Source organism: Colletes latitarsis, chromosome 7, assembly GCF_051014445.1.
Source record: "Colletes latitarsis isolate SP2378_abdomen chromosome 7, iyColLati1, whole genome shotgun sequence".
NCBI classification, from domain to species: Eukaryota; Metazoa; Arthropoda; class Insecta; order Hymenoptera; family Colletidae; genus Colletes; species Colletes latitarsis.
In genome coordinates this window covers 8304850-8319454 of record NC_135140.1, presented here as the reverse complement: position 1 = coordinate 8319454, position 14605 = coordinate 8304850, and the positions used below count along the sequence as shown (strand labels likewise).

The 14605-nt window shown below is 40.4% G+C and overlaps 1 long non-coding RNA gene across 1 annotated transcript in view; it reads right to left on the bottom strand.

Annotated features, from left to right (window-relative positions):
* Positions 1 to 14605, bottom strand: part of LOC143344052 (uncharacterized) — a 224965-nt gene that overhangs the window by 175824 nt on the left and 34536 nt on the right. The window contains exon 2 of the long non-coding RNA XR_013080049.1: positions 5362 to 5390. This is a non-coding gene — a long non-coding RNA (uncharacterized LOC143344052). The remainder of the gene's footprint in view (positions 1 to 5361; positions 5391 to 14605) is intronic.

The window sequence follows — 14605 nt, the reverse complement described above, 5'->3', positions numbered from 1 at the left end:
GAATGTGTCGAAACGCACTTTCGCGAAACAGGAAGGCCAAGAAAAGATTCACCGTCCACGCATTAGGGGATGTTTTCCGTTCGAATATCTTCGACTAAATGATAATTGTAATAATTTGTGAAGAAAAAACTATGCGGTTCCATGAATTTTTCGTACATTAATACTTTGCGCTTGAAAAACGACGTATTAATTTTTAATAATTAAACATTTGTTAAAACATTGCAGTAGCAACCCTTTTTGTACAGATACCTTACGACACTCCTTGCCCCCCTCAACAAAAATTGATACAGCAAAGAAAACATTCAAAATAAGTATTTCAGAAAATAATTATAGCTTGATATTTAATAAATTTATCATTAAATATAATTAATTATTTTTATAAATTTATCTGTGAAAAGGAATAAAAGATAGTTCGTTTTATCAATTTTAAACTCAAGTAATAGAGAATTTATTGTTACCATTTAAAAAGAATGAATATTTTTAACTTTATTTAAATTTATTTCCACGCTTTGTTCTAGTAAACAACATACGAATTAAAGAACATTAAACTATTTGAGTCAACTAAAAATTGTTAAAGTATAAATACACTATAAGACAATATAAGAAAACATAAACAAACAAAATAGATTTTTCAGAAGCGTGAAAAATGTCCTTAAGTAGAATGTCATCTTTGAGATCTAACGAAGCGAAGCTCTCCTACGGAATGCATTTGCATTCATCGAACGATGCACAGAATAGCCGTTGCAAAAGGAGAAACCTGAACGCTTTATGCCCTTTTCCGTCTAGTATAAAATATCTCCTTCTTTGTATTTTGTATTCAACTTTCAAAGGTGCAACTGTAAAACACACCGTCGGAAATAAAGAAAAGGAATACGGTCCCGTTCTGCGCCTCGAACTCGCCGTTAAAACTCGCGCCGCGAGAATTGCCTTTTCTTTGAAAGAAACCAAGAACGCGAAAGACTATACTTATGTACTTTTCTTGGAAACTTCATCTTTTTTTAACCGTACCCAAGAATCAACGAAATACAAAAGTGCAATCACCCAACGTTTTCAACGCCACTATGCTACAATTCGAATTTCATCCACGTGATTCTTAGTAAAGATTGCATCTCAAATACCTGTTCGTTTGCAAATAGAAGTACTATATAGTTCTCAACCTTAGCTTTCTATACACTCTACCATAAATTACGGGGCATATAATTAATGCAGAATAAAAAACGAAATGAGGTTATAAAATGATGTAATTGTAAAATAAAGTTAATGCTTACTAAATGCAGTTATAGAATAGACAGAAATTTTACGAAACATATTCTCCACAATGTCTTCCTTAATTTTAGACACATTTATCTTAGAAATTTTCTTCCAGAAACAATTTTACTTGATATTAGATTCTACGTGATAAAAAAGTAACTCGTAACGAATAATAAAATATTTTCGTACGTGAGTTTGTTTTCGAAAAATTGAACTTTGAAATTTTATCGAGTACGCGTGCAGTAGAATACAACTTGATCATCAACGCGTAAGTAGAAACAGCGAGTAATGGACAGACGCGCCAGACAAATTCTATTCAATCGGACGCGTGTGTCGACAAATTTTCAAATTCAATTATCTCGAATATAAAGCATCATACGACAAAATTTATCCTACATTTTTAACTTACTTTTTCACGTAGAATCCGCCAATTTTCAGAGACACCTTATTTAAGGCTCAAGTTGTAATAAAAAGCCTTAATCGTCAAAGTTCTCTCTCCCTGCTTCGATATAATGCAATTCTTATACTTACATTGTGCTTTTGTTTTTAATAGAATCTAAATAAATATTTTTCGATTATATCTTAAAATAAGTAACCATAGCAAATATAGGTAATAAGAACGTCCCAGAAAATTGTATCTGCATTTTACTCGACTTTAAAAATTCTAATAAGAAGAGTTTGGAGACACAACCGAGGAAATAATTTTTTTCTTAAGTTTGTAGAATCCCTGAGCAAACGGTGGACCATCGATCGGAACCTGGGCATCGATGTTCCGTCGAACAAAGAAAGGGAACCAGGAGAAAGTGTCAGAGGGCACGTCAAAGTCAGATGACAATTGTTCGCGAAGGAAAGCACCGATGCCCGATTAAGTCCACAAGATCGCCCACCCTTCCCGTCGGTTTCGGATCCTGTGCTCCTCCCTTGGTACACCTCTCCCCCTTCCACAGCCACAACCCTCCTTTCTGTCAAGCCACCGCGTAACGAAGGTAATCACGAAACGCGGACAGGTAATCGCCAATAGTCGACAATTTTTTGCGACAAAGTTTTTGCGAGAGAGTAGGAAAATTCGATCAACTATAACTATACGAACTTTCGATTAAACAGGTGATGTGAGAAGCCTTTCTCGTCAAGCATTTGAATATTTTTCAAGTTATTATGACAAACGATTGATATAGAAACACAACTCTACACGAAATGTACTGAACCGATTTCGATCAAACTCTGCACAGAAGATTGTTCTTATCTCAAATATGAAACAGAGCATTTCTGTCATAAGAAATATTTTTGCTACATTCTGGTCTGACAAGAAGAAACGAAATGAAGAGAACAACCAATTTGCCTATCTCTGGTGCATCTACAACTACTACAATGAAAGAATTTGTGTCTAAACTCTGAAGAAGAATAAGATAATTGTATCCTCCTAGATGAAAATTAATGGCTTCATTTGTGATGAATTCCAACGTAATGAAGAAGCGTGCTACAGGTGCAGAGGATGTGATCTTTAGGGCATCCATTATGTAACACTCGTAATTTTACTTTCTTCATAGGCACTAAATTTTAAAAGTTTACTTCATTTTTCACCTTACTCTTAATATTAGTAGAGTATTATAGAAAATAACAATTTCGCTATCATAACCATCCAAAAACTATTGAGAAAGAACTGACCGTATTTACTCAATTTTCTTTTCTTTTTAATATCATTTTGAAAAGATTAGTTTTATAATTTATATTCTGTCGCGAAGAAAGAAACACAATTTTGTGTGTATTGAAAGCAAAAATTGAAGTAAATGTGACAACACAACTTGTTTTTGTACTACTTTTCTAAAAATAAACACGATTTCCCCACTCTAATTTCCTCTAATGTTTGATATTTTTTAAACTTTCCCCATTCCACTGTTTTCTAGTCGATCATGTTTAGTATTCTCAACAAGCTCAAATTAAATTGTAAGGCCAGAATTAAAAATATGTATATCTTTGCAGTGAAAATTTATACATTTTCTGTTACTTTGAAAACAAAATGAAATAGACAAGTGATAGAAATAGATCAGACAAGTGATGTTTGTCACAACTAGACTGTGATATTTATTCTTCTCTTATTTATAGTTCGCCTAAAATAAACTTCTAAAAATATGGGTTAAACTGTTGAAAAAAAACTGATTTCACATGTCCGGTTGCTACTACCCAAGTTGATTTCGATCAGACTTTAGGTAATTATAATCTATGATTTACTTTCTGAGTACAAGATTATTAACAGACTGCGGATGTTTACGCATTCATGGGAAATTTAAAAATATAAGAAATAGGTACTTAAAGTAAGATACAAATTATTATATTTGGGGGTCGAGACAATCCTCAACAAAGCTCCCATATCATTAATTCCATTAATAAAAATATGAATTTACATAAAGACTCGCAGTCTAATAATGAAATTGAATTATTATCAGCCACGAGCATCGAAAAATGGCGCGACGTACGAAGACGATCACGATTAATGCACGCGTGACGCGGAGCAACGCTAAAAGAACGATGGAAAAGCATGGTGGAAAAAAAAAAAGATGGAAGCGAAGAAAAAGAGCATCGCTGCAGGCCCTCTCCTTCGCGTGCAAGAAACGTACGAAGAGAAAAGAGAGAACGTATTACGTATAAGCAGGCATAGGCTCCGGATGAGCCACACGCGGACGCAACGGCATACAAAACTCGCTCAATACGTCATTCAGCCGAAGAATACGGTTCGTTCTCGCCATTTTGCTCCCAGAATGAAAGTTTCAAAGGGAATTAAGGATTCAAAGGCATCTTTTGCGCGCGGCGCGCACAAAACGGCTAGCCACGACCTTCTTTCACTCTCCTCTCTCCTCTCTGCGATTCCCTCATCCGTCTGTCTCTCTCGCCGACTATCTCTCTGTATCTACGCGTTCTGGCTCTCTTACTCGCCTCCCTTCTCACCCCCGCGCGCACCCTCCCCAAAGAGAGCATACAGCGCGCGCTCTCAAGACGAGCGATTCGAGGCGGGCGTTGCGTGTACGCGCCCACACAGCGAGAGAACTGAAATCCGTACAAATCGCCGTACAATGCGCGGAGCGCGGGTTAACGCGCGCGGCGTCCGCTTCCATTTCGACGAGACCGACTGCCAGACGTCCGATGAAGAGATCCGCGTGAATGGCCGGCGAACAAGAGCCCTGACCACGTTTTCGACGGATATTCAAAAAACGTTCGACGTTGGAATCGCGGAACTAAGACGCGGGACGAGGAAAGTCGGGTCCCGGAAACTGGGCCGACCCGCGCGCGCCGGGAATTCCGCGTCAAAAGGGAACCTTGAAGCTTCGGGATTCGTACAACGCGGTACGCTCGTATCGCCACTCCGCCTTTTCCACCCTAATTTTCGCCACTTTGTCCGATAATCCCGCGAACGTTTGGAAACCGGGATCAGAATTCATGAAGGCCATAAAAAGAAAAGAACCCTCTGCTCGGACCGACGATCTTCCGCGTTGACGCGCTAAAAAAAGTCCCTCCACGGATGAAAGAATCCGCTGCTGTCCGAGGGTCAATCGTCCCATTCTGCGGTACGCAAGCCCGCTGCACCCTTCGCGATCATCCGTTTCTTTACGATCCTCGGTCGCGTTCGTCCCTTTTCTTTGCCTTGCGTCACCGCGTAACAAATTCGGGCGACGATTTCTGTTTACAATGGGAGCGCGGGGGAGACGCACGGTCCCGTCCCATGCTCCGATTGGCTGATTAACATAAAAATGCTCGAGCTCGTAAAGGGCAACGTATACATATATTACAGGCATTATATAGATCGCGAGGGAGGGGTTATAGTTTCTGATTGTTATTCATATTCGGCCGGTGGCCACGCGGCCGGCCATGAATGCGCGCTTCTGTGTTGGGTCAATATAACGTCAGCCGGGAGGGTGCACGCGTTGGGGGTGGCGGACTGGGGAACTTCCTTCTCAATGACACTCTTTTTTCCCTCACTCTCTCTCTATCTCTCTCTCTCTCTTTCTGTCTCTCTTTCTCGTTCCAACGTTAATGCTACGGGCCGCGGCGCACGGGTTTAAACGATTACTCACCCGCGGCTCTGTCTGGAATGAAAAGGGCAAAAGTGCCACTTACCGCGCCACGGGCCTCCGAGACTCCAGCACCTGGAACAGAAATCACATCCTAATGAGACCGGGCAGAGTTTAAGCAGCAAAGTTGTAGGAATTGCCGGGAATTTCGAGCGAGCCGAGTGCCGCGGCGGCCTGCTTCGACCTTTTCAAGCGTGCCACGGCACCGAATTGACGCGTTGCGATCGAGTTACTCTCGCTCTCTCCTCGCGTCGATGGCATCGAGGTCTCTGTTCGTAGCTAAAGAATCGACCACGATCTTCGGGATTCCTTAATTATTCGTAACTCGGCGATAAAAGAGGAATAATTCAACGATAATTACAAGGTACTGTTACTTGGCGCTAATTTCACCCGACATTTCCAGCAGACGGTCATTAAAATATCAAACGACATCCCATAAGTTCTACCGTCTGCTCCCTCCTACCCTCCTGTCGCGGAGAAATCGGTGCTCAGCGGTGTTTACTTAAATTACTTCTGATTATTTTTCGTCCAATTGCAAACAGGTTACTTTGGACTGATTCAACAAGACCTGTTTTCCCCACTTTATGGGGTTAAGGAACAACTTTTCGAATATTCTTCAACTTTCTACATATTCTTCACTCAAATACGCGTTGTTTGCTTTTTTAAACATCAAAATCGTCGTCAACATCTATGACTTTTTAAACATACGCACGAAATTTCGGAAAGACATTTCTGACCACACATTAGATTTTCGGTAAGGAATTTTTTTCTCGAAAACGCATAGGATTTCGGAGGTATGTCCATTCACCAAAACTGATTCTAACTGACCCGCACAACTAAAAATAATTTTTTTAGAACGATTTGAAACTTTTCAAATTCGTCGAAAAATTTGTCCACTTACTGAATTTTTTTCTCGAAAGTGAGTGGGAATTCGAGGATATGTCTATTCACCAAAAATTATTGTAATTGACCCTCGCAACTGAAAATAATTTTTTTAGAACGATTTGAAATTTTTTTTTTTGCCGAGAAATTGAGGCACCTACCCCCTGTCGATTTTTCTTAAAAATTCGTTTTTCATTTTTAATCAATTTGAATGGCACTGTACAGAAAAGTTGTTTAATACTTTTTTGTAGGTATCCATGAACTCTAGTTCCCCCCAAAATTTCATTGGAATATATTCACTATTGTAGGAATTATGAACGTTTGAAAATTGGACCATTTTTATGTGGTTTTTCTTAGTTTACGGGATTAAGGAAGAACTTTTCGAACATTTTTGCAATTTCTACATATTCTCCATCAAAATACGCGTAGTTTGCTTTTTTAAACATCAAAATCGTCCAATCCGTTCAGGAGTTATGACATTTTAAAGATTCACATGAAATTTCGGGGTAACATTTCTGGCCAGAAATTACATTTCCGGTAATGAATTTTTTTCTCGAAAGTGCGTAGGAATTCGGGGGTATGTCTATTCACCAAAAATGCTTGTAATTGACCCCTGCAACCGAAAATAATTTTTTTATTATGATTTGAAATTTTGTAATTTCGTCAAAAAGTTTGACCACCTACAAAAGATTCTGATCTTCCTTGAAAGCTTATTTTTGTTTTGTGAAAAAATCTGTACAAGTTTTGTAAAAAAAAATGTGAATATCTTAAATAACTCTTTGTATTAATATTCAGTATAAACTCGTCAATAAACTCGTGAAATTCCTCAGAATTTTATATGTAAATGTTTTTGCCAGATATCAGTTATCATGTATCAATTTCAAACGTGAAATTAACTGAAAATTACATGGTATATATTTTCTAATTGTTATAGTAAAAAATAGCAAGTCAAAGTAGAAGTCAAAGTACTCCATCCGCAGTATTCTAACGTATCGATCATGAGACAAGAGACCCTAACAAGAGTAGAAGTATATTTTTCTGCTTTCGTTTTATGCCTACCATTTATTTCAAACACTAAAATTTTTTCTATAAGTGGTTACCTTTTAAAAAGTTTTGAAACAACTACTTTATGTGTTTTACAGCATGAATAAGATTTTACGTAGCGTTTCCTTCGTCTGACTTCTGCTTAATGGCCGCTTTTGCCACGCGTTTATGTGACTGACGGAGTAATTGTCTTTTAGAGATTGCACGATGTTCAGGTATAGTCCCTAAATGGTCTGTCATACTTGTGCAATGTCCCAATAGAAAGTATGTTTTCAAACTGAAACCACGCAATGTTCCTCATAAATTTCTCCTTAGCCTCTAAGTGATATCGTTGAGTATTTCAATACTCCGACAATATACTATTGAAGAATAAAAAGCAGCATTTATTTTAATTCTTCATTTTATGCAGCTGATTACACATTACAAAACTAAAAATAAATAAATCTAATTCCATGGATACTCAAGTTACCGAACAAGCGTATAAGCATTTTAATCTTTGTACTCGCCAATTTCTTCGCAAACTTTTATTTCATAAACATTGAAAATCGTCTAAAAAATCTAGAGTGATTTTCCAATATTACAAGAAAATTAAAAATTATTGTATAAGATATGGAAAAGGATACCCTGTGGTACCCGCTGATTGAATACACCTAAGGGTTGATTCAATTTCTGAGGGACATCCAATATTAGTTTTTTAAAAACGTTAAACATCTAAAGACTGTCTCTGCGATTCCCCAGATAACTCCATACTTTATCACCCTGCATCTTTCTAAATCCTAACGTTGCACGAATGGTAACACCAGGGGTACTACACGCTCCAAGGTGGTCCGGATTACGGGACGCATAGGAGAGACAACGCCAACGTGTAAATTTAATTCGGAACAATAAGGCGGGAAAGTGTCGAGGAAAGAAAAAGCTCTCCCATGAAATATCGTATCTTCTTTCGTACACCGAGGGAACTGAAAGCTTAATCGTAGGCACGGCCTGGCACGCAACCGCGTCCGGATCCACTTTCCAATAACTGGGAAGTATCAGTGAATGCGGCAGCCAGGGAGTTCAAGGCTCGGCCCAGGCGCGTTCTATCGCCAGGGACGTCGAGAGGCACAAAGGACGAGCGTTTAGCGGCGGCATGCGATTTCGATCCGCGGAAGAGGAACGAGGAATCAGAAGAATAAAGGGGCGAGTGCCCCGCAAAGTCACTCGACCTCCATCAGCCGTCCTCCTCCCGGGGCAACCGGGCGCTCTATAGCTTCTCTACCTACATTATATTTCTTTCGTATCTGGCTCCTCTCCGCGGGCAAACACACAAACGGTCGCACGTACACGTGCACACAAGCTGAGCATTGCCGCGGTCTTATCGGCAGTTATCGGACCGTGATGTCACACAATGGGGCAGACAATGCTCGGCACAATACACCCCCTGCTTCTAAACCATCCAACCCCTCGCCCAGCCACCTCCTGGCTCATCCTCCTTCTCCTATCCCACCCCCTCCCCCCTCTACAGCCGTCCCCTTGCTCGGATCCGCTCCTTTCCTCTCACGGAATCAGCCCACCCCCGCCAACTTAATAAACATAATAGCTGACTGCGCCACTCCGTGGTCACAATGAGAGGTCCGCACAGAGAGCCGCCCGAAGATACCGACGACGAGGAGACGCGTTGCCATTGTACTAGCTCCGCTGCGTGCTCGACGAGTTTCTGTTTCCAATGGATTATCCCGGACACTTGGTTGCGTTCAGCCTGCGATGGGAACGGGGCCGCGAGTCGCGGGGGATGATAATGGATGGCAAAGTCCGAGAAAATCCGTAAACTGATTCCAAGAGATTCGAATTAGACGATGATCAAATGCAGATTTTTATAGGAAACTGATACAACGATTGCACTTGAGCGGAAATACAGAGTGTCCGGTAGCATATAGGGCCCGCTTCATAGATGGATTCTACAGAAGAAAAGAATAACAAGAGTTCGTATAAATATGTGTCCTATATTACCTTGTTTTCAAGTTATAGCAAGTTGCTTTTTAAACATATTGTACCTTTAGAATAGGTGTTCAAAGTGGAGACGTCTTATATGTTTTACCCTTTACTTGACAAAATATTATTTATAATAATGAGGACTCAAGGTTCATGTCTGCCATTTGTTAACGAGACAAACTACCCCTTTCACATACGACGCCCCCCAAAACAACAGAATTGTATTTTTTGAACTACTCTAATTTTCATATATTTCAATATTCGTAGCGTTTGAATTATGGTGTGGACGTAAACCATAAATTCAACACTTTTTCATTTTCATTCGAGTTATGAATTTTGATACAAACTTTTATTTAATATTGACTCATACTACATACGGTATTAAATTGTTCGTTCAAATATTTTGACAAACTTCTGTTCCATTTGGAATTATCTGTTGCTTCACTAATCCAGATTTCTTCCCCAATGAAATTAAAAACAAATCAGCAAGATTTTACCGTATAAATTTAGCATGCATGGATATCGTAGTAAATTCAATACGAAGAATACATGTACGTATGCAACCGTAAGTTTATTCTCCTTTTAACACATTCGCGGACGTGAACGCTATAGCATTCATTTTTGTTGTGATACATAATGACACGAATGTTATAACATTCAAATTTATAAACTATATTGTCATACATTTTTTGAAATTTTTATGCACTTTAATGTAATGGCCGACTGGTTCATCGAGTATTTTCATTTTATTTTGTCTTTGTGTATTTAAAATTTCATTTAGCTAGCACATTTAATTGCAACGCTTGACGTAAATCACCCGTTTGTTTTTGCAGCTCATTAAAATTGTTAACGCGTTAAATGATCGTGGTGAAACTAGCAGAATTCTTAAAGAAACGAACGAACGTATCGTAAAAACTGGGAGGTCTTCGAAACCAAGGGGTAGAACAGAAGAAGAGACCAACGGCGAAGGGTGAATCTCCGCATGCACCATCGAATCGACACCACGCCCCCGTATACACTTCCAGCCGATCCACCCTTACGTCCGCGCAATATGTTATCCCGCTAGTAATCACCCTGAACCACGTGCACGAGTCGATGTACGAGCCATTGAAAAATGCGGTCAACCGCCCATTATTCCGGGAAGTTTTCGTTTTACGTGCACCTATGCACGGAGGGTAGGTGAATGTAAAGTTTAAATACATTGTAAACAACATCCCACAGCGTCCCGATTCGATGCGTTGTTTTTCACGTAGGTTCGACGAGCTGGAAAATATTTTTGAAAAAGTACACAAAATAAATCATTCGTCGACAACGATTATAAACATCCCAATGATTTTTATCGTGGCTGTTCAAAAAATATAAAACCGAATCGCGAGACTCGAGGTAATTAAATAAAACCGAGCGACGTTTGAATAAATCAAAGCGTGCCTCGGGAATAGGAAGAAATCGCGTCGGTGAATTTTATCGGCCGGCAATAAAGCACGTCACGAAACACAATTACATCGACTGCTGACATTTCCAAGCTGCATCTCTTTCACCGGCGCCGGCACGCTGTGAAACGTTGATACTTATCTTCGAAACAGCATCGGAGAAGCGTTAATTAAGTGAGCAGATGTGCCGAGGAAATAGTAAATCATACGACCACCCCGCGCGAATGGAAACGTTCGCGGCGTTGAGCGCCTTATCTTTGCTGGGTTATCGAGATAATGATAAATCGCTCGTTCGAACCAGTCCCTTTCCAAGGGCGCGCTTTAACAAACCCCAATGAAGGGTTGATGACTGTATAATACGAGGACCGTGAAGAGTCACCCTTCGTAGCTATTTTGATATCTTCCTTGCTAAGAGTACGATAAATAAAAAAGGGGAGAGACAAAGAATACATCGACGATACTGTAAGACGTATTTTACATCTGTTGATCGACAAAACTTGAATCTTAAATAAAATAATATTGATCTATCTAGTTTGGGTATTTTTTTCATTAAATTGAGCAAAATTAAATACAGCAAGATCTCGACTGACGCGGTTAATTTGTTCCAAAGTTTCCTGCTTAAGTATTGGGTTCGTCAAAAAGTTCGTGTGGATTTTAAATGTAATTAACTTCCGTTCAAATTTTAAAAGCATATGGTTATTCCATAATTAACATTTAATATATTGTAACGAAAAAGCTTGAGGATTGAATTTGTTTCATAATTTTGGCGAAAGTAGCTTTTTTGATATATTATTCTGTTATGTTTGTAAAAAACCACGAAGCACAAACCTGTTAAAATTTATACTATTAAAGAACGCATGTATCAGTACATATAGCATGTATCTTTTTATTTAAAAAAAAAATTTTCATTGTCTGTTTTGCTCTCTACGAGATTCCTTCGATGGAAAGCTTCGATTCTTAAGAGGCTTAAATGATTGACTCTTGATTAGATTTTACGGGGAAACTGGGATTTTTATAAATAAGAAAGGAGAATTCATCATTGAATAAAGATATTTCGTACCATGAAAGAACTACTTTCTGTTATATTTACATGTATGGAACCACACAAACTTCTTGGTCAACCTTAGACCCCATTTGTCCAACTTCGATGTCATCTAGTTTTTATAATTCGATAGAATATAAGTTTCTAACGGTGTATGTGAAATATTAAGCGTAGTTAGTTGATAGTTTTAAAGATATGAACAATTTAAGTTACGTACATCTTACTGTACTGTAAGTACACGTTACAGAAATTGCGTTGGCAGATCTTTGAACAATTTTATTAAGGGAACATCGTTCAAGATGAAGTGTAATAATTACCGTACAATGAGAATAAAAATATTCTTCATTATTGTAGATAATATATCGTACATTATTTACACAACAATGATATTTATTAATAATTTACGAACGATCGATAAAAATACAAATTGGTGATTTATGACTATTTAAGCGTTGAATATTAAATTCGCTATTGATTATAAACTTTGTTCTCTTGAAAACTATTTCTTCTCCGGCAAGACCTTTTCTTAACCCCTTGACGTACGATTTAATTCCAAATAATTTTTCGAACGTATACTATTCAATTTTGTTTAAATTTGTTCGTACAAGGAATGATCATGAAAAAGAATAGATTTCACGAATACCTCGTGAATATAAGAATGTATTAATTTTGATATATAAGACTTAGAATAGCCTCGTGTGAAACTTGTGACGAGTCAGACTCGTTATCGTACGACAAGGGGGTTAATTCTGCGGTGCAGTTTTCCAGTCGAAAGTTACATGTATCGTTCTAAGGCAGAAAAATAAGCAAGTGGTCGTTTGATAATAACCCTAGCGACGTTGGTCGGCCTGAAAATAACAATAACGTTGGGGCGCAGTAAATTAACGAGTAATTAACTGCTTCGGTCGATTCGGTAGACAATCCGGAAGACGGCAGTAAAACAAGGTTAGCACGCTAGGGGTTGAAGCGAGCACGGTGGTGGCAGCGAGGGTGGCGGCGGTAGTGGTGGTGGTATGAACGGTGGTAGTGGTGGCGTCGGAACCGCCCCGGCTTTGCAACCCCGGCGAATGGAGTGACAATGCTGCCACGGGATTCACAGTTCTCTACCACCCCTTTTGTCTTTCCCCTCTTTCCTCTCTATCTCTCGCTCCAGCTGCCGTCCCCTTTCATCCCATTTGCAACTTTCCGGCTTTCCAAGCCCTCTCCCTTCACCCGTGTCCTCTCCTCCGCCACCCCCAACCCCTTTATCCTGTCTTCGTACGCCGGTGCACTCTCGCCGCACGCGCACCTTAAGGCAAACGCCTCCTCCTTTCGAAGCGATTAACTTTCCGACACGCGGAAGGGAAAGACGTCGCGTGCCTCGGGATCGACCATGATCGAGCGCTAACACGATCTTTCTAATTTCGTTTTCTTTGTAAAATTTCTTTTCTCACGGCGAAAAACGCGGGCGTCTCGGACCCAACTACCGCGAGAAACGAACGAACGTTGTTTACCGCCTCAAGAACCTCGAGACACACGTGTCGCGAAGCGAGAGAGAACGGGGAACGTCCGCGTGCCAGCTCGGTATAAAGACACGCAATCGAGTAGGAAAAAGGGTGGAGGGACGCGGGCTGAAGCGTATCGAAAGGATCCACGCGCCACCCCTGTTTCGCAGGAACGACGTTCGACGTCCCCTCACACCTCTTGTCGTCCTTGTCGTCGTCGTCGTTTCGCCGCTCCACCCTTGGAATCTCCGTGTCTCTATCTCGTTTCCACCCCCTCGCGCTCTTTCGTCGTATCAGATCGACTCCCTCTATTTCGCGTCCTCTATTATTTCTTTTATCAATCTGCGCGCTTTCAGGATGCTTTGAGGCCCGCTGAAAGCTGCGTGATAAATCATGAAATGTAAGAACCTACACCAACACGTACGAAACGCGCGCGACACACATGCATTTATAGATATTCGTATTCGTGTAAATACGCCCGCGACAACGCGCACGGAAGGATAGAACGAGGCGTTAGTGTAACGTGGCGCGTCAGCTGTGTGCAACAAGCACGCGTACGCGGTACGTGTATGATCGTACGTGTGTATCCACGAACGTGTGTAAATACCTACATATATAAGCCGCGGTTCAATAGGCGGCATTGCCGGGGCGGCGAACAGCATCCATACAGCTCGCCAGATGAGGTCTTCTAGCTTCCGTCGAGTCCGCGTGAAAGGATGCCCCAATAATATTCCATTCACCAAACCACCCCCCTACCCCTCAACTTCCACCCTGTAGCTTTCCCTCCCGCGTATATACTCCGTCCCCGAACCGGTCTGGCCCGTGCCCACCCCGCCATTGATTTTTCATTCGTCGGCTTTTCAATAGTTTGTTATGAGCTTTCCTTCGGCGACGTCTCCTCTCCCGGCCCGCACGGGCCAGGCTTACTCTCCTTTGAAACCAGAAAACGCCGGGGGTTGGGGGCGAATTTCCGACCGGCCGAGTCCGTGCAACGACGGCACACCGTCCTCCGGCGAATTAGATGCGTTTGTTGCGCGACCATTAAGCCCGGCGATTCAATATTTTTTAGGGATTGCGTTCGACGGCTGTTCGATAACTCGCGATATATCGAAAAATCGTTAGCGGAGGGAAATCACTGACGGTTTCCGTTCGTGCGTTTCGTAGGGTAATTGCGAATTACGGGTATTCGAGAAACAATCGAGAAAAGGGAGTAACGTGGATCGTGGGTCCCAAACACTACAATTTTTTAAAAGGAATAGTCAAACAAAACGTCAATGATATTTAAAATTGTAGAATATAAAAAAAGAATATTTTTTGCTGCTCTAAGAATAGTTTTAAAATTAAACTACTGTTTTACAAATTTAAGTAATTCAGAGGTAAAAATAATATAAGGGTGATTATATTTTAATGTCGATCGATTCGACTGGATTTTGTAAT